A 24680-nucleotide genomic window follows, 5' to 3' on the forward strand; every position below is an offset into this window, starting at 1 on the left:
TCTATTCAACCTCATCACAATAGCTGTGAACCAGTGCCATTACCTCTCAGTTGGAGATGAATGGGAAGTCTAATAGGAAAATAAGAAAATCCTTCCATAATGTCAGGGAACGTGAGCAGGGTAGTTGATTGTAGCAATCAGTCTGGACCGGTTGGTTCTGCTCTTAAAGGGATAGACACCCTCGCCATCAGAGGTTAAGAACAATAAGGCTCCGCCTCCACAGTAAACAGGTGAGGTTGGGACTACCTACATGGCATGAATGTCTTATTTTAATCAGACTTAACAGACTGAAAAGCCAGTTAGAAACAAGGTATTGATGGGAATTTATATTTTATTTACAGCTATTGTCAATCTCTAGCTATGTAGCTTTTCTAAAACCTCCAACATCAAGCTTAAACAGGAAACACCACAAAACAAACACTGATGGTGGTGGCTCAATCAGTGAAAAATGTGCATTTGCAAGAGAACAATAGAGCAGTGTAAAAGTGGTTCCTATCTTTTGTGTCCATTGTAGGTCAATAGCCTGCTTCTCATAATACGTGCTGTATTCCCATTAATATTGACCTGAGATCTCTGTAGGTAATTAGAGGTGCAGCCTTCTGTGGTGAAGAGCAGAGACACATACAGTTGAAGTTGTAAGTTTACATACACCTTAGCCAAATACATCTAAACTCAGTTTTTCACAATTCCTGACATTTAATCACAGTAAAATTCCCTGTCTTAGGTCCGTTAGGATCACCACTTTATTTGAAGAATGTGAAATGTCAGAATAATAGTAGAGAGAATTATTTATTTCAGCTTTTGTTTCTTTCATCACACTCCCAGTGGGTCAGAAGTTTACATACACTCAATTAGTACTTGGTAGCATTGCCTTTAAATTGTTTAACTTGGGTCAAACATTTTGGGTAGCCTTCCACAAGCTTCCCACAATAAGTTGGGTGAATTTTGGCCCATTCTTCCTGACAGAGCACACACTTTTTCAGTTCTGCCCATTTTCTATGGGATTGAGGTCAGGGCTTTGTGATGACCACTCCAATACCTTGACTTTGTTGTCCTTAAGCCATTTTGCCACAACTTTGGAAGTATGCTTGGAGTCATTGTCCATTTGGAAGACCCATTTGCGACCAAGCTTTAACTTCCTGACTGATGTCTTGAGATGTTGCTTCAATATATCCACATCATTTTCCTTCCTCATGATGCATCTATTTTGTGAAGTGCACCAGTCCCTCCTGCAGTAAAGCATCCCCACAACATGCATCCCTCGTGCTTCATGGTTGGGATGGTGTTCTTCGGCTTGCAAGCCTCCCCCTTCTTCCTCCAAACATAACGATGGTCATTATGGCCAAACAGTTCTATTTTTGTTTCATCAGACCAGAGGACATTTCTCCAAAAAGTACAATCTTTGTCCCTATGTGCAGTTGCAAACCATTGTCTGGCTTTTTTATGGCTGTTTTGGAGCAGTGGCTTCTTCCTTGCTGAGCGGCCTTTCAGGTTATGTCGATGTAGGACTCGTTTTACTGTGGATATAGGTACTTTAGTACCTGTTTCCTCCAGCATCTTCACAGGGTCCTTTTCCGTTGTTCTGGGATTGATTTGCACTATTCGCACCAAAGTACGTTCATCTCTAGGAGACAGAACGCGTCTTCTTCCTGAGCAGTATGACGGCCGCGTGGTCCCATGGTGTTTATACTTGCATACTATTGTTTGTACAGATGAACGTGGTACCTTCAGGCGTTTGGAAATTGCTCCCAAGGATGAGCCAGACTTGTGGTGATCTACAATTATTTTTCTGAGGCACTGAGTTTGAAGGTAGGCCTTGAAATACATCCACAGGTACACCTCCAATTGACTCAAATGATGTCAATTAGCCTATCAGAAGCTTCTAAAGCCATGGCATCATTTTGGGGAATTTTCCAAGCTGTTTAAATGCACAGTCAACTTAGTGTATGTAAACTTCTGACCCACTGGAATTGTGATACAGTGAATAATAAGTGAAATAATCTGTCTGTAAACAATTGTTGGAAAAAGTACTTTTGTCATGCATAATGTAGATGTCCTAACTGACTTGCCAAAACTATAGTTTGTTAACAAGAAATTTGTGGAGTGGTTGATAGCAAATAGCAAATAGGATGCATTCATTTCTCTCAAATGTCTTTGGAGTTCATAGAAAAGGGTATGTATCCCCCAGTCTCAGTGTCACTGTGCCCCAGTGGAAGCCTAAGCTAGCTGTGGCATGAGCTTCCGGTATGTTCTTAACTCCGTTGCACAAACACATGCAGAGGAGTTCCAATCCTGACTACAGCTGCTTTGAGCGGAACAAGCCGTCTGAGATGGTGCAGCCTGCAGGCTTAGCATTGCTGACAGTTAATTTTCTTCTATTTGAATGTGACACCCAGCTCAGGGAAAGTCACAGTCACTCTCCCACCCAGGTTCCTCACACGATCATTTCCAATAACATGGCTGAGTAAGTAAAAAGAGGGACAGTTAACAGACAGTTCATTAAATTCAGAGGACAGCGTGTCTGGAAATGGGATGTTTTTAATGTATTTAAGTCACTGATGACAAATAAAATAAAACATGTAGCATACACTCTTAGAAAAAAGGGTTTCAAAAGGGTTCTGCAGCTGTCCCCATAGGAGAACCATTTTTGGTTTCAGGTAGAACTCTTTTTGGTTCCAGGTAGAACTCTTTTGGGTTCCATATGGAACCCAAAAGGGTTCGACCTGGAACCAAAAGGGGTTCTTTAAAAGGTTGTCCTATGGGGACAGCCGAAGAACACTTCTAGATAGTACCTTCTTTCTAAGAGTGTTAAAGGCATCTATAATTACATAGAAATGTTGAAGCCCAAAGACGGCCATAACAACAGAATCTACAAAAAAAAAAAAGGGGGTAGTTCATTATTCTGGTGCCACCTAATTCAGACTGAATTTGAACTATAAAACATATTCATACACATTAAGATCCTTCCATCCATGAGATGGTATAGTCAAAAAGCAAAGAAGAATGAGAGTTGAACTACGGAGGAGGTAGGCTATATTATATGTTGAGGCATGGCAGGCAGGCAGGCGAGGAGACACCAATGATTTATGGCACTGGTATCATTGGACTACAGGGAATTGATCCATGGGAGATGGATCTAATGAACAGGAGCTCCAACTAATTAGGACAAGATGTGGGAATATCCCATTATAGTCCCTATAGAAGAGTGGGAAACTGAGAACCGAATCAAAGCATCAGAATTAACACACCCATTCAAGGTATATTTTAAACGATGGATGCCACAATATTCTTAGGATATACAGTACCGTATTAAGTTCTAATGATGGTCAAAGGAGCCCTGTGTAGGAGCATTATATTTAGCAGAAACATTATATTTGAATTAGTGGAAATATGCGTCGTGTTTGAATTTATTTCTAAACCAAAGATCAGACGTCCTAGTAGGGTGTCAGAGCTGGATATCTCTCCCTGTCTTTCACACATTTCCTCTCATATGACAGTCCCTCAGAGTGACTTCATACACAGGCTTTAGTCGTAGCTGGCGTTCTGACAGCAGAGTAACTCTACAAATAAACTCAGCTCACATAAGAGATGTGGCTAATGGGAATAGGTGTTCATCTGTGGCTAATGGGAATAGGTGTTCATCTGATCCTGAAGACATCCCTTTTACAAATGGCTTGATTCCAGGTGCGATTAAAGTGTGTCCCTGGCTGAGGCATAAAAAATACCAAAAATATAAGAGACTAAAATTGATTGAAGGGGATTGAGTATCAATAAACTGATGTGAAATCACTGGATTGATGCACTGTGAGCTCTGGGCCCAGAGTGTCAGAGGTTGTAAAGCCACACAATCAGTGGAGCTGTCAGAAGTAAGTGGCTGAATATACTATCTTCCCAGCGATCGATGGACTGGTTCAGCCAGCAATCACCTCCCAGGACCATTGTTATTGGTCCTTGTTAGGCTTGGCCCTGCGGCTTGTGTGTCATATCTTATCATTTGACATTTATGTGGATCAGTTTATCAAAACAGAGGTATGCCATAGTCCCCTTTGGTAAACCAGATGTCCTCAAATCATTTCGTAACATTCCATACTTACTGGGCTTGCTGTTGTGTACTGTGCACTACAAGTATCCGACCTCTGCTTTCTCTTATAAAAACCGAGACTGAGGGCTTCAAATGGTTATTGTCCATGGATATTTAACGTCAGCACATTTACATGGTATGTTCAGCTGATCAAGACAAATTGTGTTTGAGTAGCTGTACATACCTAGTATACATTTCAAATATTAATATTTAATTTGAACAAATCTGCATGTTTCCAACAGCAAGAGAGCCGCCTCACACTGTAATTGCCTCTGGATCCCTTAGAACTATAGAAAAAGGAGAATTCAAGACTCCTTAACTACCTGACTATGCGTTTATATGGATACATTATGCATAATGTGCTCCCACACAAAATGAATCATCTGTAATAACTGTAGCATGTGCACCAAAATGGATTCTGGAGTTCATTTAATACTGGAGTCTGAATTTAGTACAGTAGGTGAAATGTTGCACAGCAGCAAGTTGCATATTATCTTGAATTATATCTCCCTTGGAACTTTAGTTCCTACATAATAACCCTTTAGATGTTTAGATACATGTAGCTTAATACAATTCATGGTTTAAAATATTCCAGGCCAACTTATTGACAGCAATAATGGATTTCCAAAGTCAAATAAGTAAAACAAATTAAACAAAGTGTGATTGGTAATAATCTATTAATCAACCCCTTATCATTAGTTACAAAACAACAACTTTGATTAACACGGCAATGCTGAACAAGCCACCCCAGTCGATGATATACATGCCCTCTTTATACCCACGGGCAGTGCTGGCCCCAGTGCCACCTTGGGCCAGTAGATAATGCTCCACCTCCACGGTGTCTCAGTGGCATGGTAGTTCTCCTGGGGACGGTGAGAGAAGGCCATTCACTTCCCAGCACAGCACCTCTCCACAGAGGCTGATTACAATAGCCACAGGCCTTTAATGAAATACAGCAAGCAATTACTCTTCTTTACTGACACAAACTAGGACACAGCCTGTTTGTATGAGATGTAGGGTATGTAGTAGTCTATGTGGTATTTTGACTGTAGGGTGTGTAGGGTTGTAGAATCCAGAATATGATCTCTAGTCCTTGAAGGTCAGATGTCCTTCACTGAAAGGGGTTAAAAAGGAAACAGCAAGCAGCTGAACGTGATCAGCATCATATCACATTAAACTACTGAAGAGTGAATGATGGGGAGAGTGACAGAAAGGTGATTACAGACAAGGGTTAAATGAGCTTGTGTGTTGTACTGTACTTTGTACATGCACTTCCATCCCCCTCAGCATGTGTAATCCAGTGCTCTGTGGAGGCTTATCATGCCCACAGTATCTCCCCTAACAAGCTGTATTTTAGTATTTTAATGTGGCCTTCTAGTCCCAGACAAACCCCAGCCAAATAAAGATCTCATTTTCTACTTCATTCCAACACAATAACTCATGGCTTTTTCAAAGGGCTGGATTTATAGGGATGGTGATGCACACTGACAGCAGTAATACAGCAGTCCACAGTGGAACATAACCAAGGCGTTACTTTGGGTTACTGTCAAACTAGGACTGTGACATCACTGCTCAGGAGAGGACATTACCACACATTCACACCTGAACGAGGAAAGAGAAACCTAAGCCATTGAAGGACTATGGGATCTAAATTGCATGAGTGGGTGGACTCATCATGGCATATCTGTCTGTGATGGACATGTACCTATGTCGTTAAAAAAACACTATCTTGAGAGAAAAAGGGAAAGAAAACACGACCAGACATGTTGACATAAAAAGATGCTTCCCACCTCTCTGTTATTTTCCTTTATCTTTGAGGAACGTCAAAACATCCCTGGAGTCACCATCGTGATGGACCGAAGTTAATTTGAGGCAAGTAGTAAGGAGTTAAAACACCACCACACAACTCCCTGCCATCTGTGAGCCTCCAAGCCGCAGGAAGATGCCAACTGTTCTCCTTCATTTGTCATGATGGCTCCCTCTGCATAGATCTCAAGGAAAATTATACCAGCAGTAACATCGTAGAGACATGGAACAAAATACTGCATTTTTCATGATAATAAACCATTCCCATCATAGCCTTTTAAAACAGTTGCAGTGGATACATAGAACATTCAATCACAGAACATTCAATCATAGAACATTCAAGTCACAGTCCTAAATGTTGATGATCAAGGTAGTCTGTAAAATGAATGCCTGAGCCAATCATGACCTTCACCCCCTGCCAACAGAAGTGCTAAGAGCATTTGAGGAGAAATAAATCTACAGGTAATGTGAGTTGACAGCTCTGGCTACAGCAGTCAGCTCTTTATTTATAGATAACACAGCCTGGAAACCTCTCACCTAGCATGTCACAAACTCTTAAACTCTCCAACGCTCCAAATACCCAGCATAAGGTGAGAATGACAATACACACAGAATGTTGCTCAACGGATATTTCGGAAATAGAAAATCAGAGGACATATTTGGCTTAGTTAGTTTACTTGGTTTGCTGATGAAGCTTGTGTGATTTTACATCATGTATTAGTCATAGCGGACACAGACATGGCCAACACAGCCAGTATAATTCTGTCTCCTGTATTGTGGATATACCGTAGTAATTCAGATGGCCAACCTCTACTGGCGAGGTTGGTCTACTGAATGCTTTGGTTGCCTCTCCCACAGACTGGGTAACCATGGAAACCACAGCTCCCGCTTTGTCATACTATTTTAAGAAAACTATTTCATCCCATAGATTAGTGCACAGTGCACCACACAACTTCAGCTGCAGGAGGAAATGTGTGGGTGCTGCTCTGTTACAGCAGTTATGTAACTGATATTAACACCAGGAAAGGGGACATTTAGTTTATTGCAAATAATTGGTTTGACCAATTTGTACGGTGGGTCTATAATCAAAATTCAGATTGACATTTCTTTAACATTGTGAATAAAACTCTTTTAACATAGAAACCTGAGTTGCAAGAGTATGTTTCCTCCACTATAGTTAGATGAACAGAGTGTATATGAGGTTAAAAACTGGTCAGAGATCTTGCCATAAATAATACATAAATGTCTTTGGGTGTTACAGCAGTGGATTCAAAACTTGTATAAAACATCTGTTCCCCTTTATTGCCGGTGATAGGGTGAAAACTGTGGGGTCAATAGGGACATTTCGTAAATTTTCCTTACTTTTGTATAACTGTATACTAGGATTTCAGAAGTCAATGTCAAGAGGGAAATATGACATTATGCCGTGAGGAGAGATTTACAAAAAGAGCTGATTAAATCCGTAGCCGAGCCATCACTCAGTTTGCTGACCACTAAAATGAACACTTCAATAAAATATGTATATTTTCACCAGGCTACTGGACTTGACTGCAATGTCTTGTATCTTTATGGATTAGCTGGGAAGTTATTACAATTTTTAAACCCTGATCAGCCTTAAATAAAAAGACTCCGTAGACTCTGGTTACAGGTATTCATCTTACTTCTCACTACTGAAATGAAAAGCCAGTCCATTTGTGATTGGACAGTGATGTATTGTCTCTACCGTACCATTGGCTGCAGAGAACTTCCCCAGGTGTTGAGCGTAACAGGGTCACATTATTTTCACAACAACACAAATCTGTCCCAAATTGCACCCTATATCAAGGCACAAGGTGAGACCCAAATGCAGACACAGGAGGCAGATGGTTGGAGCCTTAAAATATGTATCAATCCAAAGGGGTAGGCAAGAGAATTGTCGTGGACAGGCAAAAAAGTAAAAACCAGATCAAAGTCCAGGAGGTACAGAGTGGCAGACAGGCTCGTGGTCAAGGCAGGCAGAATGGTCAGGCAGGTGGGTACAAAGTCCAGAACAGGCAAGGGTCAAAACCAGGAGGACTAGAAAAAGGAAAATGCAAAAAGCAGGCAAACGGGATAACCGCTGGTTGACTTGGAAACATACAAGACAAACTGACACAGAGAGGCAGGAAACACAGGGTTAAATACACTGGGGAAAGCAAGCGACACCTGGAGGGGGTGGAGGCAATAACGAGGACTGGTGAAACTGATCAGGGTGTGACACCCTATACCTTTTGTAGTGCACTACTTCTGACCAGGCTCTGGTCAAAAGCAGTACACTTCATAGGGAATAGGGTGTCATTTGGGATGCACACAGTGAAATGAAGTGGTGAGCTCATTAAACACTCACACAGGCAGATAATAGACAGTAGCTCTGCTCATGTTGAAGATAAACAATCAATAGTGATGCTTCGCCAACTCAACCGTTAAACTCCAGAAAACAGAATGACAAATGACTGATCTATTTATACAGTATATATAGACGTTCATTTATTTGCAAACCTTCCTTTGCTAATGAATTATGCATAGAATAAATGTATTATTCAGTTTAACAAGAGGAAGATGTGTCAAAGCACAGCAATAACATGTTGTCAAGCACCATCTCTGCTCAGACCATGTAGACACTTCCAGTAATCAGTCTCTTGAGAACTGATACGTGCACCGATACCTTCCGTTTTGCCAAATTACATGAATATTTTTCCCTATTATGTTGGTCTTAAAGAGTCTCTGAACCTCTCAGCTCCATTACAAATTTTCCATCCAATACTGTGGCTATAAGTATTTTGCAATCAGACTACAGTAGCCCTATATTTTATCACCCGTAGTGTGGCTGTCATCCTATTCTGAGATATATAGTATACAATGGTATTGTACTTCTCACTGGGTCAGTAAACTGCAGTGTTTGCTGTCTGGAGACAGATGAACATGTGAACATAAAAGGGCAGAGTTATAATTTACAGAGCTTTGACCAGCCTGTTCCAATGGATGAGCAGTTAAGAATTATGTTCCTCTGCCTCCAGCTTCTTTGACCAGGGACCCCAGTGCTTACATCTCTTTCTGGGGGTCAATTTGTGGGCATGTGAGTTTATAGATTTTTTTTTAAAGCCTGAGCAAATAAACAGAGATCATGTTGAGTGGTTGCGTGGGAGACTGAGCTAGTATTGACACGGTTGAAGGTCATGTAACAGAAAGCATGGATTTTTAGATGTGAACATTATGGAAAGAATGGAGCATCACCGTGGAAACTGGGAGAATCTTCTGTGGCCCATTATAGGTTTCTGAGAATAATGGATTGTAGCATGGGGCATGGAGAATGAGCAATATTGATAAATAGAGTAACAAGTAGCTGCTCTGTACTAATCCCATGGTGAACCTTGAATGGAGAGAGATGCTTCCCCTCTTTGTTAGTCACAGCACAACCTACAGTGGCAGTGTGGATCGAAAACAGCTGGTCAAGTAATGGCACTCTCTACATCTCCTCCTGCAGGAGCAGAACAATAATCCCCAGTATCTGACCACAGAGAAGATGACATGGTGGAGGAACAGGAGGCAGCTAAGCATATTGATTAATAAAGGTGGACAGAACAGACAAATTACATTTTTACACAATTGACTTTGTGTAAGCTTCATAAATGGAAAATCCTTCAGGTCTCTGAAGCTGCTTTCAAATCAAAGCTGCTGATAAGAGTAAAGGGACTCAGGGATAGGCATAGTGCCCAGAGCCTGCATTAAATATATTGGTGATTCAAAAATGCAGTGGTTTGATTCATCCTTAAAGTTGCCATATTCAACTGTTTAATCCATGAAATATTGGAAGGTGGAAAAAAAGTGTACAATAGGGATTGAACAATAGTCCTATAAATCTACCCTAATTCTCACTAATCATGGAACTCTGATGATAGCGGTGTGCCCGGCTCCAGGTTTAAACTGCTACGTGTGGTCTGTGTTCCATAATGATTCAAATAGGCCACATGTCCCTAATTATTGCATAACTTGTAATACGTTAGCCTAATATGATCCAATAAAGCTAGCGATCCTCAGGAACAACCACACGAACGTGTGGTAAACTAATGATGCAACTGAATGATGCAAAATGTAAGCAAACTAACGCAAGTCAGTGACAGTTTTTAATGTATGTGGGTATAACTGACGGTGGCTACCGATAGTGTCTAATATTTAACACGATACAAATTGTTTTTTTTTTAAATACACAAAATGTATGATTCTAAAAATCATAAATCAACTCGGTAGGTTTGGTGCTATATTGTCATTTCTGTATGACTACAGAAGCCTATAGCTGTCACGGTAGTCAAAGGGTTGAGACCAAAACGCAGCGGGTATATGTACGCTCATCTTCTTTTATTAGGACAAAGAAGGGAAACCAAAACAAACACGTATACAAAAACAACGACGACGACGACGACGACGACGACGACGACGACGACGACGACGACGACGATGATAGCCAGTCCTGTAAGGCATAAAGCTAAACACGGAAATAACCTCCCACAAAGTGACAGGTGAAAACAGGCTCCCTAAGTATGACTCTCAATCAGCAACAACGATGTACAGCTGTTCCTGATTGAGAGTCATACCAGGCCAACACAGAAATACAAAACTAGAACAGCCCCTTAGAAATACAAACACAAGAACATACCCAACACACCGGAACACATAAATCAAATACCCCTCTACAATACACACACACCCCGAACCACCTAAATCAACTACCCCCTCTACATCGACACTTACACCAATAAACCCCAGAAACACTCTACACAAAATATCCCTCCATCTAAACACATACACAAAACCATGAAAACAAATACCCTCTGCCACGTCCTGACCAAACTACAAATAACAAATAGACCCCTTTACTGGTCAGGACGTGACAATAGCTTGGGTCTCCAAATTTCCTCACAAATTATAAGGCCACCATTTCATAAACTTCACTGTGGAAAATGTGATATTTTGATATGCTTCAGTTTGCTGCAATATGACTGGTTTCACGTTTGTCTCCAGCGATCATAACTTAAAATAGACATAAAGCAATCCACGTATCCAAATGGCTTACACATTGACCTAACTCTTATCAATTGGTAAATTACAGTGCCTGGAGAAAGGTGTTTTCCCACTCGGAACCGACAGGTTGCTTGACCGTATAGATTGTTTCATCACGCGTAAAGTTCACAGACATTATGTGTCTTGGACTCAGTTCCCAGGAGAGGACTGAGTGGGTGGGTGAGAGGGTGTCTGAAAAAATATTCTCTAGACCCAACACCAAGATGGACAGGGGAAGACCCCCACAGTCAGAGAGAGAGAGGTGGTGGGCAGCCATGGGAACACAGTGACAGATACAAAGACCCAGGTAGCTGACATGATTCAAATAGACAGGGTGATGGGTCACCCCTGCAGGGAGTGTCTCAGTGTGCCTGACCCAGAGCGGCCCCCCAAACGCTCACTTATTTATGACCCATCCCAGCTATTCCACCGCCTCTAGTAATAGTTTCCCATGACATGCCATCCTTCTCAATGTACCTGCACTCATGTGCTCCAATCTCCTTTAAGGATAGCCAAAACACATAGGACCTCTATAAATAACTCCACACTAAATTCAGCTTTCCATAATCTTAAACAAATTTTATACAAGCTGACTGCGACCCTCTTTCAAACGTAATCTTTTCATGCCAAAATATTTTCCACTGTAATATGTTTAGTCCATTGTCCAGTCTGTGGAAAATAAATACGGAACAAAAATATAATCGCAACATGTAAAGTGTTGGTCCCATGTTTCATGAGTTCAAATAAAAGATCCCAGAAATGTTCCATATGCACAAAACAATTATTTCTCCCAAATTCTGAGCACAAATTTATTTACATCCCTGTTAGTGAGCATTTCTCCTTTGCCAAGATAATCCATCCATCTGACAGGTGTGCCATGTCAAAAAGATGATTAAACAGCATGATCATTACACAGGTGCACCAAGTGCTGTGGACAATAAAAGGCAATTTAAAATGTGCAGTTTTGTCACACAACACAATGCTACAGTTGTATCAAGTTTTGAGGGAGCGTGCAATTGGCATGCTGCCTGCAGGAATGTCCACCAGAGCTGCCAGAGAATTGAACATCGTTTTAGAGAATTTGGCAGTACGTCCAACCGGCCTCACAACCGCAGACCACGTGTATGGCGTCATGTGGGTGAGCGATTTGCTGATGTCAACGTTGTGAACAGAGTGCCCCATGGTGGCGGTGGGGTTATGGTATGGGCAGGAATAAGCTGCAGAAAACAAACACAGTTGCATTTTATCGATGGCATTTGAATGCACAGAGATTATGTGATGGCCTATTATCGTGCCATTCATCCACCACCATCACCTCATGTTTCATTCACGATCTGTACACAATTCCTGGAAGCTGAAAATGTCCCAGTTTTTTCATGGCCTGCATACTCACAAGACATGTCATCCATTGAGCATGTTTGGGATGCTCTGGATCGACTGTACGACAGCGTGTTCCAGTTCCCGCCAATATCCAGCAACTTCGCACAGCCATTGAAGAGGAGTGAGAGAACATTCCACAGGCCACAATCAACATCCTGATCAACTCTATTCAAAGGAGATGTGTCACGCTGGTCACACCAGATACTGACTGGTTTTCTGATCCACGCCCCTACCTTTTCTTTAAGGTATCTGTGACCAACAGATGCATATCTTTATTCCCAGTCATAGATTAGAGCCTAATTAATTAATTACAATTGACTGATTTCCTTATGTGGAACATAACTCACTAAAATCCTTGAAATTGTTGCATGTAGCATTTATAATTTTGTTCAGAGTATTTTGAAAGCTATCTCACACAGTATTACACATGACAATACGTTCTATTAATGTCTACAATCTTTTATATACGCAGCCTGCCCCCATGACACATCAGGAAGAGCAGCTCTGACAAGGCTGAGCACCTTTAATTTCAGTTTTTATTGAGGCTGATTAGTTTGGGCTGTGAATAAAACCAAGGCCCAGGTGGCAGCGGGGGGGACAGGGGTGGCCCCGTCTGTCGGTCTGACGCACTAGACCCAGTCAGGAGAATACACACTGTGGAGACACTGCATCAGGATTTGGCTTGGGTCACCCACATGTTACATCTGGACTGAAAGAGGGCACAGCCCTGTCAAACACCTGGCTTCAGTTGCTTTCATTAACATATTCACACATCCCCCAATAACGTTCTACTTTTGGCTGTAGGCCTAGGTGTTTTATCAGATGTGATAAAATGTTATAGTGTTTCCAGTGCGTTGCTGACACGACATTAGCTACTGCATTTAGAGGAATTTATCATACTGATGATCCAGGGGGCACCACATCATTGATGCCGAAAAGCTCTGCTGTCCAAATAAATTCTCACTGGCACACCTTTAATGAAACTATCAACTCTCACAACAGAGAATATAATGAATCTGTAGTCATCCCATTCTCCAGGGCAGGACTCCTACTGCACCACAGCCAGAGATTTGATTACATTCACTGGACTAATTACTCCACAAACTGCATATAAACCTACATTAAGATCAAGCAATCATTGAAATGTATTTTATAAAGCCCTTTTTACATCAGCAGTTATATCAAAGTCCTTATATAGATACCCAGCCTAAAACCCCAAACAGCAAATATTCATAGATGACCAGCAGGGTCAAATAATAATCACAGTGGTTGTCAGTTGGCTTTTCATAGCCGAGCATTCAGAGGTTGAGAGAGAGTTGAAACAGCAGGTCCGGGACAAGGTAGTACATCCGGTGAACAGGTCAGGGTTCCATAGCGGCAGTCAGAACACCAGAAACTGGATCAGCAGCACGACAAGGTGGACTGGGGATAGGGACAGCCAGGAGTTGTCAGGCCAGGTAGTCCTGAGGCATGTTCCTTGGGCTCAGGTCCTCTGGGAGGGGAGATAGAGAGATGGGAGAATTAGAGGAAGCATACCTAAAATCACACAGGACACCAGATAAGACAGGAGAATTACACCAGATAGGACAGACTGACCATAGACCCCCAGCACATAGACTCTTGCAGAATAGATACTGGGGACTAAGGCTATAACCCCACCCAATTTGCTAAAGCATACCACTAAAGGGATATTTTTTATTACATTTTTTTATTTCACCTTTATTTAACCAGGTAGGCTAGTTGAGAACAAGTTCTCATTTACAACTGCGACCAGGCCAAGATAAAGCAAAGCAGTGCGACACGTACAACAACACATTACACATGGAATAAACAAACATACAGTCAATAATACAATAGAGAAAAAGTCTATTTACAGTGTGTGCAAATAAGGTAAGATAAGGGAGGTAGGCAATAAATAGGCCATAGTGGAGAAATAATTACAATTTACCAATTAATCACTGGAGTGGTAGATGTGCAGAAGATGAATGTGCAAGTAGAGATACTGGTGTGCAAAGGAGCAACAAAAAAAATAACAGTATGGGGATGAGGTAGTTGGATGGGCTATTTACAGATGGGCTATGTACAGGTGCAGTGATCTATGAGCTGCTCTGACAGCTGGTGCTTAAATTTAGTGAGGGAGATATGGGTCTCCAGCTTCAGTGACTTTTGCAATTCGTTCCAGTCATTGGCAGCAGACAACTGGAAGAAAAGGCAGCCAAAGGAGGAATTGGCTTTGGGGGTGACCAGTGAAATACACCTGCTGGAGCGCGTGCTACAGGTGGGTGCTGCTATGGTGACCAGTGAGCTGAGATAAGGTGGGGCTTTACCTAGGAAAGACTTATAGATGACCTGGAGCCAGTGGGTTTGGCGACGAATATGAAGCATGCAGGTCGCAGTGGTGGGTAGTATATGGGGCTTTGGTGACAAAACGGATGGCATTGTGATAGACTGCATCCAATTTGCTGAGTAGAGTGTTGGGGGCTATTTTGTAAATGACATAGCCGAAGTCAAGGATCGATACGATAGTCAGTTTTACGAGGGTATGTTTGGCAGCATGAGTGAAGGATGCTTTGTTGCGAAATAGGAAGCCTATTCTAAAATTAATTTGGGATTGGAGATGCTTAATGTGAGTCTGGAAGGAGAGTTTACAGTCTATCCAGACACCTAGGTATTTGTAGTTGTCCACATATTCTCAGTCAGAACCATCCAGAGTAGTGATGCAGGTGTGGGCAGCGATCGGTTGAAGAGCATGCATTTAGTTTTACTTGCATTTAAGAGCATTTAAGACCAACCACTAACTTACCACCCAGAGACAAGGCCGAATATACCCCACAAAGATCTCCCCATCGCACGAGATCCAGGGGACTCAAATCCGGACAGGAAGATCCTGTCAGTGACTCAACCCAAGATTGTCCTTGATGGACTGATTAGTTTCAGGCAGGGGGTTATCTCTTAGTCTGGACTCATCTCTCCATATAGATGTGCCTCAGGTACTGTATGGGAGGAGTTAGTGAGCAATCCTCCTCTCTGAAATCCAGGATAACAAATGTCAACCTTTCCCCTCGATTCTGAGTGCTTTCTCCTTGCAGGACCACTTAATACATTTGTGTGAGGGATAATTATATTGCCGAAGGCCTCTGCCGCTCCTTCTCTGCTCGCCCCACATTTTTTAACTCACATACTTCTCAAGTGCCTGCATGGGCCCCCATCCAGCGCAACCGTAAATGCTTTGATTTAATTTTCGGAGAAGACCTTGAAGAGTCGGTACAACTTTCAGATGCTAAATGAAATTGCTTCTCATAAACTTGAGCATTCTCTGACTCATACATTCTCATTATGACAGCTGGAGAGACACACTCATTTCCCTGCCATGTTTATAAGGGCCATACATCCATCCATCTAAATGCTCCATATAGCAGCTTCATTCATTACAGGCAGGTTGGCTTTACTATCAAAACCATAAGTTACTAAATGTTTATCCTTCATTCAGAAATCCATCCAAATGGTTTTGGTTTTTTGTTTGTTTGTCAGCTCCAATGCCCAAATAAGATTTCTTGCTTAATTAAGAGAAAAGTGCCACTTTGGCCATAGAACAGCTGGATGGGTTATTTATTGGGCAACCCATGATCCTTATTGACTTATCACCTCCTCCAATCACCATCTGCCCACTCTACCTCCACTGCTCATGCCTGGACAGAAAACGATTTCACTTCCTGGTCCTCTCATTGTACCTCAATCAATAGACAGATGCAGTATCTGAGGATACATTTGACCATGACATAGTCTTCACCGGAAAGTGTTTTTTAGGGGGCGTGGCTGTGTTTTGTGACTCCGGTTCTGGAAGGAGAGATTACCTTTGTTCCTGCCAAAACATCTTCTCATTTGCCAAACGTCCGTAATCTTGCAGCAGTGGCTGGCTGAGGCCTGAGTCTGATCACAATCATTTCTCAGGGCTGAAACCTCTTTACTTCAATGGATCAGATTGTCAGACAGTGTCTAATGTTCACTGTGAGCACCAGGAGAGAAATAGATCAGAGATACTTGTACCAAGGTAGGAAGTTGATATAGTGAAGACGAGTTGGGGGTGTTTCTAGAATAGAAGATGCAGTAACAGCTTTATTGTACCACTAATACGCTATTAGACTTCTGCTAATATTACCCAACCTACTACTTAACCTACTAGTATTCTGGCCATTTAAACAGGTCCTGACAGAAGCTTTTCAATACTGTAGATTGTTTTATCCATTCTGGAGGTGGGTTCAGTGGTCAGAGGTGGTATTGGTGTGCTTTGTCAGAGTGCTCAATCAGAGGAAATAATGCCCAGAATGATCCTTGAGGAAAGCAGCTTAAATCCCTCCTTTCTTGACAAAAGCTGGCGAGAACCGATCAAATTAAGTGGTTTAATACTTCCTCTGCAAAGAGGATTAAGCTGATTAATTCCCAAAAGTGTTTAAATGATAAAAGCCTGTTAATGGGTGTTAGGGAGGACTTCCAGCCCAGGGTCTCAGTGTTGGCTGGGAAATCAAAGAGAGGTGGGCAAAAGCCTCACTATCAAACAAACACTGTATACGGTAGGTCCTAAACCTCAGCTTCAATTAAATATTCTTGAATTTTGTTGTTTATTTCTAGGAAAACTGTTTATAAAGCATGTTCCAATCAAACTCCCTTATCCTACTTTGAAGACTATGAAATAAGGTAAGACCATAAACATTTGTCTGACAAATTGCATTCGGTGACAGGGCATAAATGTAGACCAGAAAATGGAACAGAGAAGGGGTCCAAGGTTGAACACCATACACAAACAAGTGTCCAGCTATACCCAGATGGCAAAGATTGAACTACTATACATAATGGACAAATTGACAAATATTGCCATGCAGGTTTCAAAGTGTTACTGCAATGGGTATTTTATTGTGAACTTTTTAAATCTAAAATATAGCTGAGGATTGTCAAAAAACATTTGTATTTTTTTACTTGCCACAGGGGAGGGTAATGTGTTTTTCCCTGGTTTACATTCACCCTTTTGCAGGTTTTACTATATAATTTATTCCATCCTAGCCACATTTCCTCATCTGCTTGCATGTGCCTTCCCTAGATCAAGGTGTTTGGTACTTCCCTTATGCACTATACATTCCGCTGGCTAACTATTACTATACAACAAGTCAATATAGTCTACCAGTCTAACTGCCTATCCTGCCCTCTATCCACCATTCATAGGCTGCAGTGAAAATGTAATTTGAATAGCCCTGTGATTTGAATGTTTCATTCCATTTGGATCAGTTGTGGGTCTACTCTCAACAGTTTATAAGGTCTAGAAAGGCACAGTAGCAGGCCAGTCTGGCTGTATTTCTACTTCTGATACTGAGATGCGCTGTCTGTTGCAGATCATCATTCTCCCAGGTCGTCCTACAAGCCACAAATACTCCCGGCAGGCCCAATTATTCAGGAAAGCTTAACGCGCTGCCTCCTCTACAATTGTAGCGGCTATTCCTCACGGCTCGCACACCGAGAACGCTTCAATATTGCCCAAATATTTGTCATTTAACTTTTTAAATGCACTACCTTTTATATGTGGCATAAACACAACCAGTCAAAATGTTTTAATCTGATTAGGCTACTTCAGAAGTATCCTGTAGACTACCTGCGCTCGTTCGTCCAAAATATCATTCCAGCATCTGAACTGTCTGAACATCTGAACATTTGATGAAAGGAAAGAGACATCTGTTGCAAAAAGTTGAATGACATTCGGAGATTGTCAAGACAAGCCTTCGATACCTGGTAAACCTACAGGGAGGGATGTATTTTCTGTTTGTCGAGATTGACATAGTCTATTTGATTGTGGTTTTCAAAACGCAAACGATGATATTAAAGCGTCCGAACTCGGTATGCTTTGCCTATTGGTTGTGTGGTGCATTGGCACAGAAACCTGTTGGTGGAAAATACGTTGGATATATTTTATATAATTATAAATATAAACACATATTTAAAATCTGATTTACGCCTAGCTGATCATTGTCTGCAGCTGCCTCTGATCATAATGTAATGAAACAGGCAGGGAGAGTGAACTGTCCGGGGTGGTCTGCGAACCCAACCTTCTGGTCCGTAGCTCTACGTGACATCGCCAGTGCCATAAAAAGCATGCTGAAGTGGAAAGGTTATTGTTATTTGTGGTCCTAAACATTATTTTGAGTTAATTATATGATGGGGCAGAGTATGCATTTTTTTACAGTGCAAAGGGACGGTCATTTGAAAATATTTTTTACATTGGGGGGGGTTTGACACCTCAAGTTGGCCTCAAGTTGGACCAGCCACCCATCATAGGGAGACGTGTTCGGTTTTGCCCCATTGCCTCGTCCATCTAAACACAAGGTGACTCTGTGACAGACACAGCTCATCAGAGACCACAGGCTTGTAAATGCAGCCTCATGTTTCTCTCATAAAGTCCCCATTAGAATGTTAATGCTTCACCCAGCGCATCTGACTGATCTGTTTTTCTATGGAAAATAAGCTACTAAAGAGAGACTATAGTCTTGAGCTGGAAACAACCTTTTATCGTGCCAGGCACTGCATGAAGGTCTAAAAGAAAACAAGTAATATGTTGATAGCTTGGCTTCTGAATGAGGAAAATGATTCAATTTTTGTGTCTAGTAACTTGTATATTTAGTTCGCTGACGTTCAGAAATATACACTATATATACAAAAGTATGTGGACACCCCTTCAAATGAGTGGATTCAGCTATTTCAGCAATTGCTGACAAGTGTATAAAATTGAGCACACACCCATGCAATCTCCATAGACAAACACTGGCAGTAGAATGGCCTTACAGAAGAGCTCAATGACTTTCAATGTGGCACCATCATAGGATGCCACCTTTCCAACAAATCAGTTCATCATATTTCTGCCCTGCCAGAGCTGCCCCGGTCAACTGTAAGTGCTGTTATTGTGAAGTGGAATTATCTAGGAGCAACAACAGCACAGCCGCGAAGTGGTAGGCCACACAAGCTCACAGAACGGGACCGTTAAGTGCTGAGCACGTAAAAATTGTCTGTCCTCGGTTGTAACACTCACTACAGAGTTCCAAACTGCCTCTGGAAGCAACGTCAGCAGAAGAACTGTTCATCTGGAGCTTCATGAAATGGGTTTCCATAGCCAAACAGCCACACACAAGCCAAAGATCACCATGTGCAATGCCAAGCGTCAGCTGGAGTGGTGTAAAGCTCACCGCCATTGGACTCTGGAGCAGTGGAAACGCATTCTCTGAAGTGATGAATCACGCTTCACTATCTGTCAGTCCGACGGACGAATATGGGTTTGGCTGATGCCAGGAGAACACTACCTGCCCCAATGCATAGAGCCAACTGCAAAGTTTGGTGGAGAGAAAAAATGGTCTGGGGCTGTTTTTCATGGTTTGGCCCCTTAGCTCCAGTGAAGGGAAATCTTAACGCAAAAGCATACAATTACATTCTAAACAATTCTGTGCTTCCAACAATATGGGGAAGGCCCTTTCTGTTTCAGCATGACAATGCCCCCGTGCACAAAGCGAGGTCCATTCAGAAACGCTTTGTCAAGATCGGTGTGGAAGAACTTGACTGGCCTGCTCAGAGCCCTGACCTCAACCCCATCGACACATTTGGGATGAATTGGAACGCCGACTGTGAGCCAGGCCTAATCGCCCAACATCAGTGCCCGACCTCACTGATGCTCTTGTGGCTGAATGGAAACAAGTCCCTGCAGAAATGTTCTAACATCTATTGGAGAGCATTCCACATGTCCACATACTTTTGGTCATGTAGTGTATTTACTGGCACTAAACAACTGTTGATGCGGATGTGGTTGGATTTAGCTATTTGCATCCTGTAAATGGTTAAGTCATTGCCTAATAGATTCGCCTGGTGACATGTCAGAAGTATTAAAGCTTAATTCCAGTGTCCAGAATGTGTCACGTCACTGTTTTGCTATGCTTGCATTAAAATCCCATCTATATTAATGTTATGTAAACACTATTTACAATGATAAATTAAAGGCATGAAATCTTAAGAAGCTTATGAGGGCATAAAGGACAACCAAATTGTCAGGCTTATGATAAATGCATGAGTTTTATCTGAAATATTAATCAAACGTAAATGCAGTGATTTTAAAAGTATTAATTTGTTTCTCATGCACTGCACCTGAATGTTAGGGTTTGATTTATTTTAAGTTTGACCATGTCCTTGAGCTCAGACTCAGACATAGACAATTTTGAATGGTAGATTATGTAAGGCACTGTTATAGAAACAGAGGAAATTAAAAATACACTTTCACTGGGTATGGGGGTCATGTCCCCCCACACACATATTCTTAAATTGCATTTTTCTCCCCCCCAGTTTTATTATTTCACTGTGATACAAACAGCAGAAACAGTGTGTTTAGGACCATGCAGACGCCTCCGAGCAGTCGGATAGGCTGTTTGGAAAGTTCTGCTAGCTGGATTTAGGACCGGGCTGACAGGCTATGTGAAGGCAAAGCTTCTGGAAGGCTGGCTGGACCAGCACGGGAGACATGAGCAGACAGTAGTTCAGTGTGTATGTGCTGCGCTCTTTCACCAAGTTGTAAAGGCAAGCAGAGCAGAAACTGGCTACTCTTTAGTTGACTGATGTAGCTGACATGGTAACTACTGTTTAACTTAACAGAAAAAAAACTTAACGTGTTTATTTGCAGTGCTGAGCTAGTATTGTAACTGACATGTAATGTTAGCTAATGTTTCATCCCCTCTAGACTGAATGAATTAGCTACGCTAGCTAGTAGCTACCACAGCCAGGTCAGCTCTAGCCTCGAGCTATCTGTTCATTGCGATATGAGGTGGCTATTACTACTATCTAACAGCAGTTGTTTGTATGGAAATGTTTTGTAGCCTTTGTTTTGTCAAGTTTCAACAAAAGTAAATTAATTTGGCTAGCTTTCACTTTACATTTTTTTTATTATATATTTTTTATTTTGGTAAATGATGTACCATTAGAGAGAGAGAGCTGGCCAAAAGTTGTCTGCTGTTAGCTATTCCTTTTGCCTCATTCACACTAGGCCTGAATCAAACGGTGAAACCATCAGCCTGTCACGGTTGTCGTAAGGAGAAGTGGACCAAAGTGCAGCGTGTGTGTCGTTTCACATTTTATTTTCACTGTGAAACTATGCGAGACATACAAAATAAATTGAACGAACAAAACAACAAACCGTGACGCAGAGTTACAAAATACACCTACTCAAAATCAATCTCCCACAAACCCAGGTGGAAAAAAACCCTACTTAAGTATGATCTCCAATTAGAGACAACGAGGACCAGCTGCCTCTAATTGGAGATCATCCCAAACAAAACCCCAACATAGAAATACAAAACTAGAACCTGACAACATAGAAATAGAAAACATAGAGAGAAAAAACCCTGTCACGCCCTGACCTACTCTACCATAGAAAATAACATCTTTCTTTGGTCAGGACGTGACACAGCCAAATGATTGAAGATCAATATTCTGATGTTTTTTCAGTGCAATGTGTTTTTATTAGTCCGTATAGCAATGTAACGTTATTGATCTGTCAGTTTCCCTAGCTAATTCCCTACTTTTCACACTGACACAGTAATAAACAGCTCTAACGTTACACACTTCACTGTCATGGTGCACAGTAAAGGTCTGCGTGGGATGAAGAATCCCACTCCCTTCCCCAACTGCACACCTGCTGGCTTTCTGTCAGACTCTCACCCGCTACCGCAAGAACTGAGCGGTCCCGCAATGTTATTTTAGGCGTACGTGACGCAGCTTATTTGACCGCTATGGTTCCAGCAATTTTGCCCCTATAGGCAATATCAAATGCGCAAAAATAACTTAAGAAATTGTTTAAATTACAAGAGATTCTCACATGGCTTTTATGTTACAGTAGGCTACCTGTATTACTGGGCTGTATCAGCCCATATGCTAGATGTAGTTTGAAGAGAGCAGTGTAGGAGACTTGCACTTTCTCGTGAGCTATTTTTATAGCCTACCTTTTAGGAGTGGGAAGATTTTCAGACTGAGAAACATGGGTGTCAATATTTAGGCCTATTTCTAGGAAATGTAGTAAACTATTTAGGAAGTAGATTTCCTTGAAAAGAGAACTGCCCCATACATCTCTGCCCATGCATAGGCCATAGCCTACTCTATTTAAATGAGACCACAGGCGCACCTGATCTCGCAGGTATTTGTATTTATTATGGATCCCCGTTAGCTGCTTCCAAGGCAGCAGCTACTCTTCCTGGGGTCCAGCAAAATTAAGGCAGTTATACATTTTTAAAACATTACAATACATTCAGAACAGATTTCACAACATATTAAGTGTGTGCCCTCAGGTCTCTACACTACTACCACATGTCTATAACATGAAATCAATGTGTACGTGTGTATAGTGTGTATGCTATCGTGTGTTCGTATGCATGTGTCTATTTTTGTGTTGCTTCACAGTCCCCACTGTTCCATAAGGTGTATTTGTATCTGTTTTTTAAATCTAATTTTACTGCTGACATGAGTTACCTGATGTGGAATAGAGTTTAATGTAGTCGTGGCTCTATGTAGCACTGTGCACCTCCCATAGTCTGTTCTGGACTTTGGGGACTGTGAAGAGACCTCTGGTGGCATGTCTTGTGGGGTATGCATGGGTGTCCAAGCTGTGTGCCAGTAGTTCAAACAGACAGTTCGGTGTGTTTAACATGTCAATAACTCACACATACAAGTAGTGATGAAGTCAATCTCTCCTCCACTTGAGCCAGGAGAGATTGACATGCATATTATTAATGTTAGCTCTCTTTGTACATCCAAGGACCAGTCATGCTGCCCTGTTCTGAGCCTAACCTATGTGCGTGTTGTGCCTTTTCATTGATGATTAAATGTTTTGATTACACTTCGACTCATGTTGATTGAGCGTCCTCCACTTCTTTCCATTATCAATAGCCAATTTATTTACAGACACTGGAGTAAACTACAGTCTAATCATATTTAAGTTAATTTCCTATTTAAGTTAACTGCCATGTGATTCTCCACCCAGGTTTGCAGCCTCCTCTATTTCAATGAGACCACACAGTCCTACTAGTTGCACTTGAACTCTAACTCCCAACTAGGAGAGGTAGGCTACTATTGAAGCAGTGAATAATGTGGAAAAATATGTGTCTTTAATACATAAAGCAGAAAGAGGACCGTTTCCAAATAATCTGAGGGACACAAAAATATTTTCATCCGGAAGTCGTCTGTCTGACTGCCGGCAGCATGAAAAATGACGACCTCGCCGCAATGATCTCTGTAGGGACGTGCAGGTGCACAGCCAGCCCTCTAATGCACAGTCAGTACGCAACATTGCTCATCATGTCTTAGCAGAATCAGATGGTGTCATGGGGTCCCAGCAGGGTCAGATGGCCAGGGAAGACCAGTCTATAGAGCTCAGGTGAATTTTGCAGTATATTAACAATATCAGTGAATGATACAATGTTCCATCTTGAATTGATGGGGAGACCTACTATAGCTACAGGACAGCAGCTTAGTCTTAAAGCTACAGTCTGGGATCTGGGAATAATGGTCATTTCAATTATTGAACCATTGGTTCTATTCTTGGATTGAATAATGTATAAATGTACACAAAGGTCATTCTTTGTCATGCCTCATTTTAGGAGGATCAGATGGTGACAAGGGTTTCAGCAGGGTCAGGCAGCCAGGGAAGACCAGTCTGTGACGGAGTAGAGGTGACTTTTTGCAGATACAACACTTTATTCTCTCTGTGCAGAAAACACTGGACAAGCCAGATGCTATTTTAAGGCAGTCTGACAAACCTCCAAAGTTGATTTCCAAACTTTATCAAGGGTTGAGAGAGGCTTTTCCCAATGACACAAAACATGCAAAACAAAAATGTGAGGAAGACCTGGTAGAAGCTATTGATGATGATGAATGGATACAGATATGTTTGAGTCATGTTCATATCATGTCAGACATAAATAACTGCAGCTGTAGACCATCCACAGAACGTACTAAACTCAGCAAAAAAAGAAACGTCCCTTTTTCAGGACCCTGTCTTTCAATGATAATTAGTAAACATCTAAATAACTTCACAGATCTTCATTGTAAAGGGTTTAAACACTGTTTCCCATGCTTGTTCAATGAACCATAAACAATTATGAACATGCACCTGCGGAACAGTCGTTAAGACACTAACAGCAAGTTCATAATTGTTTATGGTTCATTGAACAAGCATGGGTAACAGTGCTTAAACCCTTTACAATGAAGATCTTTGAAGTTTAGATTTTTACTAATTATCTTTGAAAGACAGGGTCCTGAAAAAGGGACGTTT

This window comes from Salmo salar, chromosome ssa01 (assembly GCF_905237065.1).
Source record: "Salmo salar chromosome ssa01, Ssal_v3.1, whole genome shotgun sequence".
NCBI lineage: Eukaryota > Metazoa > Chordata > Actinopteri > Salmoniformes > Salmonidae > Salmo > Salmo salar.